Raw genomic sequence first — 16,790 nt, 5'->3', positions numbered from 1 at the left:
GCTCTCCTCAGCAATGTTTTCCAGTTCTTCGGAAGGGATTCTGAGGCGCTCCAAGTCAGATGGGATATATAATCCAGGGTTTCATCCAGGATTTTTTGAAAGTGTGGGGGAGGACTTTTCCATCCTCTCTCCTGTATTAGCGGACATTTAGAACACAAAGTGGGGCAAACATCATGGATCAGATGAACGCCAGAATAATATAATTTAGAACAATATAATTTACAGTTTTAACATCTGAAAAATGGTCATAATTCTGAAGACATGGCAGCTTTTATTTTGGCGTGGCTGTGTGCCACAATCAATTACATGTAGCGGAAACCCTGTAATCCCTCCAGCGAGTTCTAGGTCTGCCCTGGGGTCTCCTCCCAGTTTGATGTGCCGAACCACCTTGACTGGCTCCTTTTGGTGTCAGCTCCTCACCCCATCTCTAAGGCTGAGCCCAGACACTCTCCTGACAAATGTCATTTTGACTGCTTGAACCCACAATCTCATTCTTTCAGCCATTACTCAGTGTTCCTGACCACAGGTGAAGGTTGGGACAGGGATAGAACCAAAAGTTTTGCCTTTCGGCTCAGCTCCCTCTTCACCACAATGGTATGCAAAACTGCTGATGCTGCACCAATCTGCCTGTCACAGTCCATTCTACCCTCACTTACAAGCAAGACCCCGAGATACTTGAACTCCTTCACTTGGGGCAAAGACCTGCTTCCCACCTAGAGGTGGAAAGCGGCAGAGGACCATGGCCCCAGACTTGGATGTGCTTATTCTCACACCAGCCGAGTATATAATAGTTATAAATAATTTGGGCATGATTCATATGACTGCAAGTGGATGTGATGTTGGTGTTTGCCAGGAGGCTCAATGTCTGCCTCATCTCTGTCTGCCATCATTTAGCTGCAAATTACACTTCAGAAACCAGAAGGTGATGTCACAGAGATTATGTCCATATTTATAAACAGTCCATCATGCAGAATCATAGGTTGTTTGCAATCATGTGATCCTGAGTGTTCATTGGGGGTCAGGAAGTAGGGAACAGCCACTAGGAATGAATGGGAACATTGGAAAGTTAGTACTTACCAGCTCTAAATAGATCTATTCACTGCAATTATCATTAGAAAGTTTTATGCATACGTAGAGTTCCCAATCCCTTCACTTTCCAAAAAAAAATAGAGGGTTTGCCTGTCTAACTTAGTGACAAACAGCATGTTCTTCTGGTCACCTTCTGAGAATTTTTTAAAAAGTCCTGCCCTTCCCAAACGCTCTCTATGGGAGTTTTCCCAGATGAATATGGAATATATCCATGCAATGGAGATATGAATCAGTCTGCCTGGTGTGCTGGGTCACAAGGGAATGAAAGCTTCAAAAAAGTGGTGATGCCTACATCTTTAGTCAAAATGTCTAAGTCTTTAATCTGTCAGTGTGTCTTAGTGTGTTAGATGTTGAAGGGTTTCTTGTTTGACTGTATCTGACGTGTGAATGGGTGGATGCTGAGTATTGGGGGTCTTTTAGGGTTGGATGGTACATCATAAGTGCTGTTCATTCAGAATTATCCATAAATGTATATTAAACATGCACTTTTTGACTTCAAGGCACATTTCCCATATCATATAAAGTAAAATATAACCCTCTATACTCCAAATATGCTGCTGTGACATGAGTGCGGTACTTAGGGACAGATGTTAGGCTGTGAAATTGGCTTTGGTTGCAAATTGAGTTCTGTAATCGCAAACTGGATCTCCAGCAGAATCTGTGGTAATGACCAGATTGATACTCCTTCTGTGAAGCTCACGATTGAAGGTGGAGGTTTATGACAGTGTTCTCAGTGAGAAATGGACTGCAACAGAGAAATGTGACACTGCCATATAAATTCACAAGTTTTCGTGCTCTCTGCCTGCGTTTTCTGTTTTAATGAAACCCGTGCTCCCGCTGTGAACACGATGCTCCCATCACAGCTTCAGTAAGACGGGTGAAGTCTTCAAGGTCAGACCTGAAACAACAAACTTTTAGCTCACACAGAGTTGGCGAACTTCCCTTCTGTTTTTTTTGTCTGTCGAGTTCTCCAGGTGGATTAATTACTCAAGTAGCATATGTCGGCGTTTAATCAGAGGAGCAAAACGGCATGACTTCCTCTGATTGACTTCCATAAAAACCATTTTCTTACCCAGTTGAAAGGGGCCTGTTAACCCTGATAGCAATTAGAGAAAAAAATAGTCCCTTTCATAGTGAGCTGCAGTTATTTCAAGAGTCAAGAATCTTGCTATCTTTTTCAAAAGGTTTTAAGAAATCTTCATACCATGAGCACCACTCATTGAACTCAGTGTATCGCCACTGAGTTGTAAGTGGAGGCAGAAACACTCTCTGCATGGCATTTGTTTAACTAGAACTAGAAAGTCCCTGTAATATTCTTTACCCATAGTGACAAATATTACTAAGATCCAAATATCTTACTTTTAAAGGGCCAGTACATAGAATTTATGGTGTCAAGTAGATGTGCATGATATGAGAAAAATGGTGCTATAGGGACAACTATAAACTGTGATAAATAAACAAAAAATTAAGAATACAATAAACTACCAGTCATATTTTTATTGTAAATAAATTCAAACAGTATTTTTCCACCTCTTAATAGTCATTGTTTAATCTGAAGGTAGCTGTTAGCTAGCTAGCTTTAGCATCATGTAACTGGATCAGAATGAAGTGAAAGCATGGACATTACACCCAGAATTATCTAAGATATACAAATGCTGATAGAGGCCGCATTGCTTGATTGCATTATGCTTTGTTTTAAATGTATGGCATTAATATAGACTTGTAAAATACAGTCATGGACAAAAGTACTGGCACCCCTGGAATTTTTCCAGAAAATACACCATTTCTCCCAGAAATTGTTGCAAGTACAAATGTTTTTAGTATACATATGTTTATTTCCTTTATGTGCACTGGAACAACACAAAAAAAACAGAAGAAGAAAGCCAAAAATAACATAATTTTACACAAACATACTAAAAAAATGGCCTCCACTCTAAACTAATTGAATATCCCTGCTCTACACTAAAGCCATAACTTATAGACACCATTAGAACAGTTAAAAAAACATGCAAGTACTCCACATGCAGCAGTTTTCAAACAGGATGTAGATGCTAGCAAAGTCATATTCTGGTTCTTTGGCTTATCATGGTGTCTTTGCATGCTTTTTCACCCTCTTTTTATAACAAATGGATATTGTCTATGAGGGGGTGGCATGAAACCGTAACACAACTTGTGTTTCCAGAGGGCGAAGTTGCATTCAGAGATCGTTGGAGGGCATCAGTGCACCAAACCAAACTCCCACCAAATACTTCTCGAAAGTTTGGGGTTTTTTTCAGTCTGGGCTTCTGTAGGTGTGTTTGCAGATATGAAATGCTCATTTAAAGGTAGCGAGCGTAAACCCCTCATTGCCAGATGATTTTGTACTGCCAAAACACATATATGAACACTTTACTCCAGGGCTATCCAATTACATATTCAACTGGGCCAAATTTTAGAATCAAGACATGTAGCCAGGCCAGACATGTTTGGTGCCCAGTAAGCAGCTGGTAATGTCAAATTTAGAACCAATACAGATCAATTTGATGAAAAATATGCACTTCCTTTTTAAATTTGGCAACATGACAAAAGCACATGAAGAAATGCATAAAAACAACAACAGAGGGAATATATGAAAACTTGCAAAACAGGTTGCCTTCTGCATCTCTGGTATGACCACAGGCTGGGCCACTTGGGGGTTGGTTCTGGGCCACATGTGGCCCCCGGGCCACTAGTTGAATAGGCATGCTGTACTCCATTTATATCAATTTAAACCCCAATCCTACACACTGGTCCTTTAAATTATAAAGATGATACCACATTCTGAAAGATACTACACTATAGGAGTCTAAAACTATTTGGAAACTGTCAAAAGTTAATCATAAGTGCTCCTTTTAAGGGGAAGTTGAAGCCAAGCTATCAAGGATCAGATCACCTAGAGCTACAGAGTGCAGGGAAGGTAGAAAATGAGAGTAACTAAATGTAAAAGGAAGCACATAGAGAGTGTTTGTCCTTCATTTTTTGGTGAATTGACCCTTTAAATCTTGATCTTTAATCTGCAGCATATTTCTTACACTAAAGACATCGATCCTGTTGTTTAATTCATGTTACTTAAAGCTTGTCAGAATGATTGACCGCCTCCCTTCAGGGTGCATTAATTACTGTCTGGCAGCCTAAAATATGCTGGCACTGACACAGTTCCTGGAAACACTTTAGACACTGACCACGCTGCTCCCTCTCTCCAACCTTTTTGTGCCACCTCCATCCACAGCACCTTCATTTTATGATGGACGAGAGGGTTTAGAGACTGCAGACCGCCAAAGTAGTTCAGATCCGGAGAGAGACGTGAGGTTTGATAAGTACAGCTCTGGCATGAAATGAGAAACTATCCTTCAAAGAAGTCGCAGTGGTCGACTCAAGGAGGAGATTCACTGAGCTCTTGTGTTTGCTGATAGTTTTTCATGGAAGCAAAAGTGCAGCATTAATATTAATTTAGCAGTGAGACGTCCATTCACAAGTAATTGTAATTATATGACATGGAATTTCTCCACCAGATGGCAGTGTTTGTCCAGTTTAAATGCATTTGTATATCGACTGTACCTCATTTTGGTGAACTGAATCAATGTGAATGTATGTGTTTTAGTTATTGCCTTTGCTGTGGCTTTTCTTTTAACTATAGTTTATTCAATTATGAGGGCAAAAAGGGTAAAAAATAATGCAACTTTTTCCTTGCAAAAGCTTCCAGGAGTCCTTTACATTCAGACATGATTACAGCACAACTTAATGAGTTATGGGCCAAATAACAGGCAGCTGAAGCTACCTTTCCTCCCTGTTTCACCTAGTTCTGTGATCAGGAAACACTTTGTGCAGCAGTTTTAAAATTACTTCTGTGGCTTGCTAGGTTTTTTGTGGTGTCCCACTAACCTGATATCTTACATTTCTTCCCCTCAAACAGCAGACTAGAGCTGGAAATAAAGCACACAGCTCTGCCCTCTGCTGCCCAGCTGCATGCCTGGTTTACAGAGTAGAGATGAAACAAGGGACGGATACTTTGGTACTGTGGTATGTCTTGATTGATTGAGAATCGGCCATTATGGGATGATTTTCATTAAAAAAATGTGTGATGAGTTGATTGGAATTAAGGGATCTGGTCACAGATCACCAAAGCAGTGGGGATGCACAATGTTATCAGCAGATACAGGCTAAAAAGGTTAATTATTGGTATCAGCCAGTAATAAAATCTCTGTTGATGTTCCAGATGATATATGAGCTGTAAATAAAGTATAAGTCTATACAAAAATCACTTTTTATTCAATGTTTTATCGTGTGTTGTTCAACTGTCTGTCACCATGTTGCTACAGTGCTGTTTGTAGCTCTCCCAAAGGCAGAAGAAGTTGTTTTTACTCTTAATATTACAAATACATTCAGCATATAATGCACCTGCAATCCAAGAGACTTCTTTGTTTTTCAATATTGAGTATTCATACTTGAAAAAAATGTTGTCAATGATAGTAGAATGAAATATTTTTGTCTTGTTTTATGTCTAGACCAGGGGAGTCAAACTCAAGACCCAGGGGCCAAATCCAGCCCGTGGTTCAGTTCTACCCAGCCAGCAAGATCATTTATTTTTATTAAAACTGGCCCACCAGTATGAGGTCTGCAGGTTTCCTCGGGTATAAAAATGTTAACCTTGATGATTGAAAATATCCTTGTCAAGTCATAAAAAGTTGAAAAAGTGAAGAGTAAAAATAAGTAGATATAAAGTCAGGATGTGGGAAGGAATTTTTTTTTTTCATTTCACATTTTCAATTTTTTAATATCACAATTATGACTTAAACTTATGTTTTTGACTTTTTATTTCATATTTTGACCTTTTAATTACACAGTTTGGGCTTTTTATCTCACGTTTTGACCTTCTCAACTCCTAACTTTGACTTTAACCACATATTTTGACCTTTGAGACTCACAATATACATTTTTAACTCATATTTTGACCCTGGAAACATGCTAGTGACTTTCTATTCCATATATTTGCCTTATAGAAACATTATTTTGACATTCAATTTCCTGTTTTGACCTTTGTAATGATTAAGTTTGACTTTTTTATCTGAGATTTTGAGCCTTTAAAATTCTCATTTTGACTTTTTTAAATCTCGAAATCATTTATCATCAGTGCTAAGTTGATTTTCCCATCATTAATTACTGCTGAAAATGAGGTTGACGGCTCATGGTTAAGTGTTGACCTCTCAGGTTTGACCTAAATTGCTGTGATGGAGTTTGACGTCCCTGGTCTAGAGGACAGAAGTTAGTTCCAGTAAAAGCAATTTCACTTTGCAGTGTCGTCCAGTATTATTACTGAATCATACAGCCCTAGTACCATGTCTTTCCTGTATGATTTGGTAATGATGTATGATTGTTATCATACTGGACAACATTGCAAAATGAAGTTGCTATTCAAATATGTTACATAAATGTTATCAAGAGACCTGTTGCTTGGCTTTCTAGGAAACCAGAATAATGATAGTCTTGAAGCATGTATTTCACAACTCAAAACATACAAATAATAAGGACCATAAAGAAATATCAAATATTTTTGCAGTACTGCTCTAAAAAATGTAATATTTTCTACCCAAAATAAGTTTTTCTATTTTGTTTTTTAAAAAAAAGTCTTTTTAAAGTGAACTTGGTGCTCCTTTCAATTAAAAAAGTATATCTGTATTAATATCAGCAGTGACAAATGCTCTCTCTAGTCTAGCCCAAAACTAGACTACAATGTAATTTAGTTTTCATCAGACATTCAAAAGCCATGATATTTCTCCACTGTGGGTAAATCTGTCAAAATACAATGCGTCTGTATCTACTCTGCCTCTAAGCTGTAGAAAGCAGGGACCCTGGGGTTTGGCAGGCTACCATGATTTGGTACTGGATTTAGGCAAGAGAATAAATGCTTGGACTAAAAGTAAAGACTAAAATATAAGAACTTTTTCTTGACTAAAGCTAGTCTAAAAAGTCGTGGGGTTTTCATCGACTAAAACTAGACTAAAATTATAAAGGGTAGAAATGACTAAAATTGACTAAAACTAAAAAGCATTCAATCTTAAGACTAAGACTGTGACTAAAATTAAAAATAGCTGTCAGAATTAACACTGCTGGTGAATGAAAAACAGTAAGAGAGGTGCTATTTTCCTCCTCTGAGCTCTCAGAGTTGCTACTTGGCAACCGAGATGTACAAAACAGTTTTGATGCACTTCAGACAACACCGGTGTGTTTTTTGCTTGAAACAGGTGACATAACGTTACATTACAATGTGTTTAAGGTTGATTCAGTTAAATGACTATGGGCAATATAGGTTTTTGGTAAGAAATAATCGCATCAGTTACATAAGGCAACTGAGTTAATGTTAAGTCTTATCGCCTTTTTTTAGTAGACTAAAGACCAGCTTAGACTACATGATTTTTTTGGTCGTTCACGATGGCCCCATGCCAGACTATGTGACCAAAACTTGTCCTGTCTTGGCCGACAGCCTGGCCACACTACAAGAGTGATCCCGACCGCTTACCGTATGCTGACGTCACCACCGTCTCCGTGACTGAGTGCAAGTTCACAGGTTGTTGGGGGTCGGGCCGAAGAGTGTCACTTACTCTGCAACAGAAGAGCTCAGTGTGATTGTGGCAGTCTTCTGCTTGTAAAAAAGTAAAATAAGAAACAACTGTGGATTGGATTATGGATAACAGTTATGGATGTATAAAAAGGAGGACAATATGGACTGCCCTCCTTCAGATAGAACTTAAGGTATGCATGTGAAAATGTAAATAAATTAAAATAAAATTTATACATTAGTTTTAGGGAATGAAAGGGGATAAAAGTGGTAAATGATGATGCAAAGATAAGGAGCAAACACTCTTGTTGGTAGACGTCAGGATTCCCGTCGTTGACGTCAGGTCAGGGTGTCAAACTAGACGACGATGTACGAAAAATTCTGACATGCTAGTCTTCTTGAATCATCATTTTGGGTGCGTTGTTAATTATGTTACACTACAAGACTGTTAGTCGTTAGTCGTAAGAATGACGTTTCTGCTCTTTTTATCAGGTTATGCTGCCACCTCTAGGAGGTCCAAGTGCACAAAAAAGCTAAGTAGACTGACCAACTGCTGAACCAAGTGAGATATCAATACACTAAATATGATTGGGAATAGTATCAGTGGCTGGTAAATGTGTCTTTTAGTTTTGAAAAACTGTCCAAACATGTCAAAGCCTTTTTCTTTTTTTAATTCGTCCTTCGTTGAATTTTAATCCGGACTTCTTCTTTTACCGAGTATCTGTATCCCTTCCATTTGTGTGCTTCTGCAATCTTTGCTGAACTGCAGGGCATCACGGAGCCACAGTCTGCTGCCTTTAAAGCTCTGCGTGTAATCATATTTTCTACTTTTATGATCTGATCGATATGATGAAGCAATCCAGTAAGGCAGTACTGCAGGAGGGCCAAGACAGACCATGCTACAGGATGGGGAAGTGCGCCACCTATTTCCTTTTATTCTACATAATCACAGTTAAAGATCTTTCACACATTCAGTCCACCTTTAATGTCCTGCATCCGCACCTTCAAGTGTCCCTGCAGTTTTACAGATCTCTGCACCCAGCCCTCTTCTTCCTCTTCCTCTTCTTCTTAATCACATCAGCTCAGTGGCTGAAAATTGAATTGCATCCCCGGCTGCTGTGCCAGACCCTGAGATGGATTTGATGTACACAAACACATGGCAGCTTTTCTTTCTTCCTCTGTGAAACCTTTCTTGGAAATCAATGGTAAAATATTTTGCAGATGCAGGAGTCTGTAGGGTCTGTGTACGTGAGTTTGTAGCTGCTGAGCGCTCCAGTCATGCCGCGGGTTGAAACCGTCCTGGAGTTGGTCTCTCATGTGGACTGAGAAGTAGAAGGACTATTTCTTGCCTTTAACTCACATGAGGCTGAAATCAAAGTTAGACGGACGGTGCTGGTGTTCTATTTCCTGTGAGGACATACAGATAAATCTGATTACAGATTCTGGGTCAGTTTTAAAAGACTCCTCTTGTTCTGAGACTGAAAGCAGAGCTGAATTAGACTCAAACCATCCAGTTTCAACATTATTTACTCATGTTTAAAATAAAGCTTTGAACCCTTTGTTTACTTTGAAGCTTTACATTTGCTATTACTGATGTAACATGTATGTAATTTCTTATTCCATATGTTTATATGAAACTGCCTGTCCATAATGAGTTGGTGTATTAATGATAATATCTTTAACTATGATACTTGTATATAGAGTAAACATTCTTGTCATTGTTTAAAGCAAGTATTGTGAGCTTATTTTGCTTTTGACAAACCATTTGAATATCTACAATAGGGCAGCCAGAATAAGGCTGACATGTGTCACTAACCAGTCAAGGTCGAGCCAGGACTTTTCCCCCTGGTGCTACCCCCAGGACTTTCCACTGGTGGTTTTCGGGCTCTTAGGACATCCACAGCACAGCCAGGGTCTTATGGCAACCCTACTGCCCCCCATGCTTATGCGGGTGTATACTGTGCGACTTTCTTCTGATTCAGCCTCGAATTTTGAGTTGCACGACTCACTTTGAAGTCAGGCGTCGTCTGTCCTGCCGTGTGCAGGGGGGGTACCACGGCCAGCCATGGCCCTGCTACAACCCGACGACCTGATGACTTCTTGCATGTTTGATATTTTGGTCCAGACACTTCACAGTGAGAGCAGCTTATCCCATTGAGGGTCGCGGGGGGTGCTGAAGCCTATCCCAGCTGTCATTGGGCGAGAGGCAGGGTACACCCTGGACTGGTCACCAGTCAATTGCAGGGCTGACCTATAGAGACAGACAACCTACGGCCAAGTTATGGTCACCAATTAACCTAATGAGCACGTCTATGGTGGTGGGAGGGTCAGAGTACCCGGAGAGAACCCACGCATGCACGGGGAGAACATGCAAACTCTGCACAAAAAGGCCCTGACCAGGAAGCAAACCAGGATCCTACTTGCTGTGAGTCAACAGCGCTAACCCCTGTGCCGCTGTGCAGCCTGGCCTCCTTTCTTGTATGTACAAAAAGCTAAGACCCCCCAAGGACCCATACATGAAATGAAACATCAATATTAATTGTTATTAATTGATAGAATCCCAACAGAATAGGCCTAGAGACACTTGTTCTTACTTAAATTTAACATCCTAAGAGCAGAAAGAGCCTCACACCCCCCTAAGATCTTTGGCACCTCCCTTTAGGGTTCTGGACACATATATGATTGTATCTCATATCTTTATTCTCATATCTTATATCTTCATGCTTATTTCTTAGGCATAAGTATCATAATTGTTTCTCATATCTTCATGCTCATATCCTTTATCTGTAAGCCTCTGTCTGATATCATCATGCTTATATCTCGATCTTCATGCTTATATCTGTATGTTTTGCTTTTAACTCTATGCATTTTGTGTAAGAGCAATTTTAAGCCGAAATTTCCATTAGAATATGAAATAAAAACTGCATTTTCACCTGTAAATGAAAAGCTCTGATCCTCACATTTGCACCTTTTCCTTGTACTGATTGATTTGAATGTAGCCATTCGTTTTTTGTCGCTCTGTCCATGGCAACTTTAGTGAGTTCATTCTTCAGTAGAATTACTTTGTCTTGATGGCTACAAGAAACTTGATAGTTTTAGGATTTAAGAAGGCTTTTGTGTGGTAAATTTTGTTCAGAGAAATCAGAGTACTTTGTTGAAGTTGCTGATTTAAATAAGATTTGATCTTGCAGTTGAGTGATTTAATCAAATATTCTCACATCAGTTGTTTTTGTCTTGTAAACCCGTGTGGATTCCTGTGTTTATGACTCAAAGAATAAAAAGCTGTCACAACTCAAGTCTAATCATTGATATTGTTGGGATTGTATTCCTACTAGTAATATATTTTGAATGGAAGATTGTGTTTATATGAGCAACAAATGGGTATCACTTGTCACCTGTCCCATGAACCCTTGTAAAAAATATATCTTGCAGATTAAATCTCCCAGAATCATGCTAGACGGATTAATCTGCTTATTTAATGGCCCATCTAAGCCCCTTTCCTTGAAAATATGCCATTTCCTATCTCTTTTCCTCCACATGGGGGCACTGTTGTCCTGTCCTCTGCATGACTCCTCTGAGGACCCAAATGGAGGCAAAGAAAAGAAACTAAAGAGACACTTTGGCTCGCTGCATCTGCAAAGTCACGATAAGTTTGCTCCTCAGCCCTCTGATATCTCCTCCGGTCATGGTGCGAGGCTTGCAGCTGTTTGTGTCTCTGTTTGTGCTTGTAAGGAGAACACCTCTGAGTCCCTGAGCGTTTTATCAGCGGTCACTTTCTTTTCTTACCACGAGGGAGGGACACGACCGAGGCTGCCTGCTCCTTCTGTCGGATCCACATCAGGAGTGCTTCCCCCATCCTCCTATGAGCTCAACTCGTTTGTCTTTGCTGCAAGTTGGGAAAGAAAGTGTGCAAGCTGCGTGTCTGCAGCAGCGGCGAGCCTGGAGTACGTGACGTGAATCCTGAACACAACTCCGAGTGATTTTTTTTTTTTTTTTTTTAACTCGAGCATCTTCTAATCGAATAACCTCAGCCATAAATCACTGACTCCCTCCAAGCTGGACTTCTTTTTCCTGCGTTTATTGATTGACTACGGACAATCCTCGAGTTATTCTTTCTCTTTTTTTCGAAATGGCGTCACTCTACCAGAGATTCACCGGCAAGATCAACACAAACAACTCGTTTCCAAAGCCTCCAGAGGCGAGCCATCTCCTCGGCCAAGGTGTGGAGGGGGAGCGGCCGGCGGAGAGCACGCGACCCGGGCTTCAGCATACATACCGGGGGCACAGCGACGACGAGGACGTAAGAAACTGACGTTGCTATTAAACATAGAAGCACTTTAGAATACTGTCAACGTAACTTGAACGCTTGATTTTAATCATATCGTACTCTGAAAAGGCTAAATGAATCTTCTTTAAAGGACAAATGCTCCTTTAAAGGCAAAGTTTTGAAACTTCTGCGTCATTGCCTCAATTGGTTGCCTTGAACGTCAATATGTGACGCGTCAGTTACGTTTCCTCCAGAGCAGTGCACGTTCAGTGGCGCTGTCTCTGCAGGTAAATCTTAAGACATCTTGCATAAGGCTGGGGATTTTATTGCATTTTTAAGACATAGTGATACCAACAAACGAGATTTAAGGCAAGATAACATTTTCAATATAGTTTATGTTGACTGATTTTTTTTTTTTTTTTTTTTTTTTTTTGCCAGGCTGAATGCTTGGTAAAATGATTTTTATAGAGAGAAACCCTAACAAATATTATTAATCTTAATTGATTAATCTATTTGATTCATTTGGTTGTTTTAATTTTTGGAGCATGTATAGTATTAGTAAAAATCAAATGATATTTATACCTGTTTGATGGCACGGCAACAAAAAAATACAAATCTAAAAGCAGCCATTATTCAGTAATCTCTTGCATTTAAGAATAAGAATTGCAGGCAAACTCCTGCTATCTGTCTAAATAGCACCAATATTCCAGCAATGAATGATAAGTGTTAGTGATGCACGATAAGTTTTTTTTTTAACCGATACCAATAACCGATAATTTCCTACTCCTGATGATAACAACCAGTATATTTTTTTTCGATTGTTGATTCAGCAAAAGAAGTTTATTTGATGTGTTTATGCACATCTGGGGGTAAGAAGGGGTAATATGTAGTGAGCAAAGATATTTATAACTAATTTAAACTAATATCACTCGTGTTTTTCAGAAGACAAAGAACTATTCTGACTTTATAACTGTTATTATAGTTAACTTGTTTTAGTTAAACATTTGTGTACCAAGTACAACATACACAAACAACTGACAAAGGCTTTTCCCCATAAAACCAAATGATAACAGGCTGTTATGCTTAACAAATGGAGGAATCTGGGGGTCTGTTTTTTTTTTTTTTTTTTGGCTGCTTAAGCCAGAATTAAAGCGAGCTGATGTTTTACATAAAGATTAAAAATATGCACTGACATAAGTCAAATCAGATAGGTTAAGAAAGTAAAGTCCACCGTGGTCTGTGGCTAAACTTCTGTTCCTACCGTCGATCGGACTGAATGAAACCACGTCAAACAGAGCAGGCAGGTACACGTCTATGAAAGTAGATGGATCAGGAGACTGTCAGACTGATTTTGTTGTTATAACGTTGCGCCTTTTGGCTCTGGCAAACTTTCTGCAGTTTTCAATGCCTGCTTACGATCAGCGCTCTGCCTGGTATTAGCCGTTGACTCGGTCCTAATGCCTGCGGCTGAGGCTTCGTTTTAACGTCGTTAGGATGATGGCTCTTAAGTGACTTATTAGATCCATCGAGGAATTCTTTCTACTCTTTGCGACCTTTGCAGAGCAAAGTCAACACAGTCGTGTTATCCTCCCCGTAAATACTGAATAACGCCACCGTGTTGTTAGCATTTTGGCACAGGGGCTTCTTCCTCTTCTTCTCTGGTGCTCAACAGCAGGTCATGTACTGTGGTGCCACCTGCTGTTTCGGAATGTGTAGTCTCATGAGAAAGAAAACAAACGCCAGCACTGCTGTGCTGACAAAAATATATATGTTATCGGGGCTAGTATCATAATATCGGACTTATCGGAATGACGTAATAATTTCCTGTTATCGGCCCGATAGTTATTGTGCACCCCTAATAAGTGTTTGGAATACAGCAAAAACAAATGTGTCTGCCCACTTTCCAAATGTTGCCAGTATATTTCAGCACTGAAGACAGTGCTTTCTCTGTTTGGGTGAAAATATGACTGTGGATATGTATGTTTCTGCACTTTTTGACACTGATCTTTAGAGTAATACATCCTGGAGTAACCTGACAATCTAGATCAGTGTTTCTCAAGTGGACAAGTCTTTGTCCGCCATGGGAATCTTTACCACCATATGTTATTACTATAACTATACAGCAACTTGCTGTACTGTAAAGTACAGCAAGTTGCAGTACTGTTTTAAAGAGGCTATTTTGTATAGATATGGAAATAGTGTACCTTGAGATTTTTAGAATCAAACAAAGTGATAGAGACTTGCCCTTCAAAATAAAAGCACATTGTAGACCTTCGGCCACATTTTTTTTCCAGACACACATCCCCAACTCACTGAAAATGGCCTCAAAACACTTTTTTGAATCCTGAGCCAAGGGTCTAGAGATTTAGCATGCCCATATTCAGGGTTATATTCCATGCCAATGTGGGCAACAGCCGATAGATGGTGTTTGGGAGGGACAGAAACTTAAAAAAAAAAAAAAACTCAAAGGGTGTTTAGATGCAGTTCCTGTCTTTCACATTCATAACGGACCAATCAGAACAGCAAAACATATACAAATTAGGCATTCCCTGCCTCAGGGTGTAATCTACACAATGCAAGATTGACAGGCAGACAGCCTGGACAATGTCTTTGCACAATACAAACAAAAAATAAAAAAGTATTTGAGTTTCTAGTACTACTGTTTTTGTTGCGGTATCTAGCTGATTTTAATGTTATTTGTTTTACTAGAATCATATAAAAGTTTCTATTTTGAGTATTGTGACAACCATTTGCTTTGTCACAATGTCATTTAGCGGACGCTTTATCCAGAGCAACATACATCTGTGACATAGGCATGTGTTTATGATATTAAATAATATCATGAACCCCCAATCTCCTGCCTGTGCCTGTGATTTTGTCTTTTTATAAAGAATTTATATGTGTCATGCATCGCCATTCAGCTGAAAAACCTTGAGCTTTGAATTTTAGGTCCATATTGTCCAGCTCTGATCTATTATTACAGATTATTGTGTAGTTTTTGTTGTGCCAGTCTTACATGAGTCATGGTGCTGTATGACCTAACAAAAACCGGACAAATGTTTATATCATGATTCCCATGCATTCAAACCAATTTTCTCAGCATCTGTCTTAGTCATGCTCTTTCTTGTGTTCTTTTCCTTCTAGACATGTTTACCTTGTTTTCCTGTCTGCAGAAATCCCCATCATTCAAGCCGTGCTATCAAATTGCCATGTATATACCCCACACTGTGACTCCAAAAACAGTGTTTGTTTACCCCGGATGGTCGACTTAAGGGAGGATTTCATGCGTTTAATCAGGGTCACCTTCCCTTTCTGTCTAATGGCATTGTTAAAATCCGAGTTGTGTTGCTTTAAAGCACATCCCTGTGCTGGAAATGTTGCCAAACATTCAGGTATATTGTAGAAACAGACGGCGCTGTCCGTGGTGCTGAAACTGTGCATGGATTTATCCTCTGCTGTCGCTCTCCATGGTGCTGAAACATTAACTCAGCTAAGCCGCTTTTATGGGGCTGCTTTTATTTGTCTGTTTACCCTGGAAATTTAAATACTCTATTGTGGCTTCTTTGACAGGCTTTTACTGCTGAATTCCTTTCCTTTCTTTGCCAACATTGGGCTTCAAACAGTTGTTGTTTACTTTCCATATGCAACCTAAACTAAGTTTTTACTTGGAAGCTGATACACTGAGGATACAGTTTTTATGTTTTGTGAAAACTGATAGTTTCACATGTTTTTAGAAGGTTGTATGGTGGATTTTAGTGTGAAATATGTTATATGTTCATTTGGCCCCTTTCCACTTGAAATAAGCTCCTATTTCTTGAATCACAATGTTTTTTTTTTATTATTATAAAAGTAACAAGGTATCTAGTATCCAGTTCTTATTATTTTGTGTTGTTGTGGCAGTGTGAATGGAAATGACTCTCAAATTCTTTTGCGACAAAGTAACCAGCTGTTTGTATGTTTTTCCTTGTATTCCTACATGAGTCTCTGTGCTCAGTTCTGCTCCGCTTTAGAAACAGACCCAGTGGGCGAGGGTTGGGGTCATCAGTCAGAGCAAAACTACTGCACCAATGGAGTGCTGCAGATACAGAATATGTGGAATTAGCAGGTAATGCTTGGAATGGAGTAAAAGCATGATTTTAGATCACCTCAACTCAGCTGGTATTTCAGTTCTTTCTGTTTTTATGGCACCAAATAAAATCATACATTTTCTAGGCTGAAAACTAAGGATTGAGCAACATTTTTTAGATCTTCTTAGCTCCTGATTGTTCCTTCCTAATGTTTGGATTGGAAATTCACCCCTTTACTTTATGCACAGTAACTTTAGAGTATGTTCTATCATCAGAAACTTTCGCAGAGGAATTAAACTTCTACTCATCCGTCATGTGATTGCGTGCTAGCTCATGCTGCTAACTGTGCCGTACAGTAACACGCAGGAGATAAAAACACTGTTTGAGGTGTACATGAATATAACATGAGGTTGATTTATTGACCGGTGGTCCTGTCTTTGTGTTAGTTGGTGCAGAGAACTCCAACATAATCGGAAATCAATACAAACAGTGATGTATGGTCCCTATTCATCAACCTGAGAGCATGGTGGGGGATTGTGCCGAGAGGACGAGCTTCGTCTGACATGAAGAGCTTTGAATGCAGGACAGTTTGGAGTACTTTGAGCAAAAATGTGATAATAAAACCTGTCTTTAATGGTGATAGTTGCAGGTTTCATATTTTTTGGATCATGCTTTAACCTAGTTTATATGCACCAAGTTCACTTGTATATCTCTTATTCTAGTCTCGCCTTCTGCTCTATTTTTAATGTCAATCCAAGCTTTGGCATCGATCCAGCAGCGTGGCCTTAATGAG

This window comes from Cheilinus undulatus, linkage group 19 (genome assembly GCF_018320785.1).
Source record: "Cheilinus undulatus linkage group 19, ASM1832078v1, whole genome shotgun sequence".
In the NCBI taxonomy this organism is placed as follows: Eukaryota; Metazoa; Chordata; class Actinopteri; order Labriformes; family Labridae; genus Cheilinus; species Cheilinus undulatus.
Note: the sequence above shows the minus strand (reverse complement) of the source record.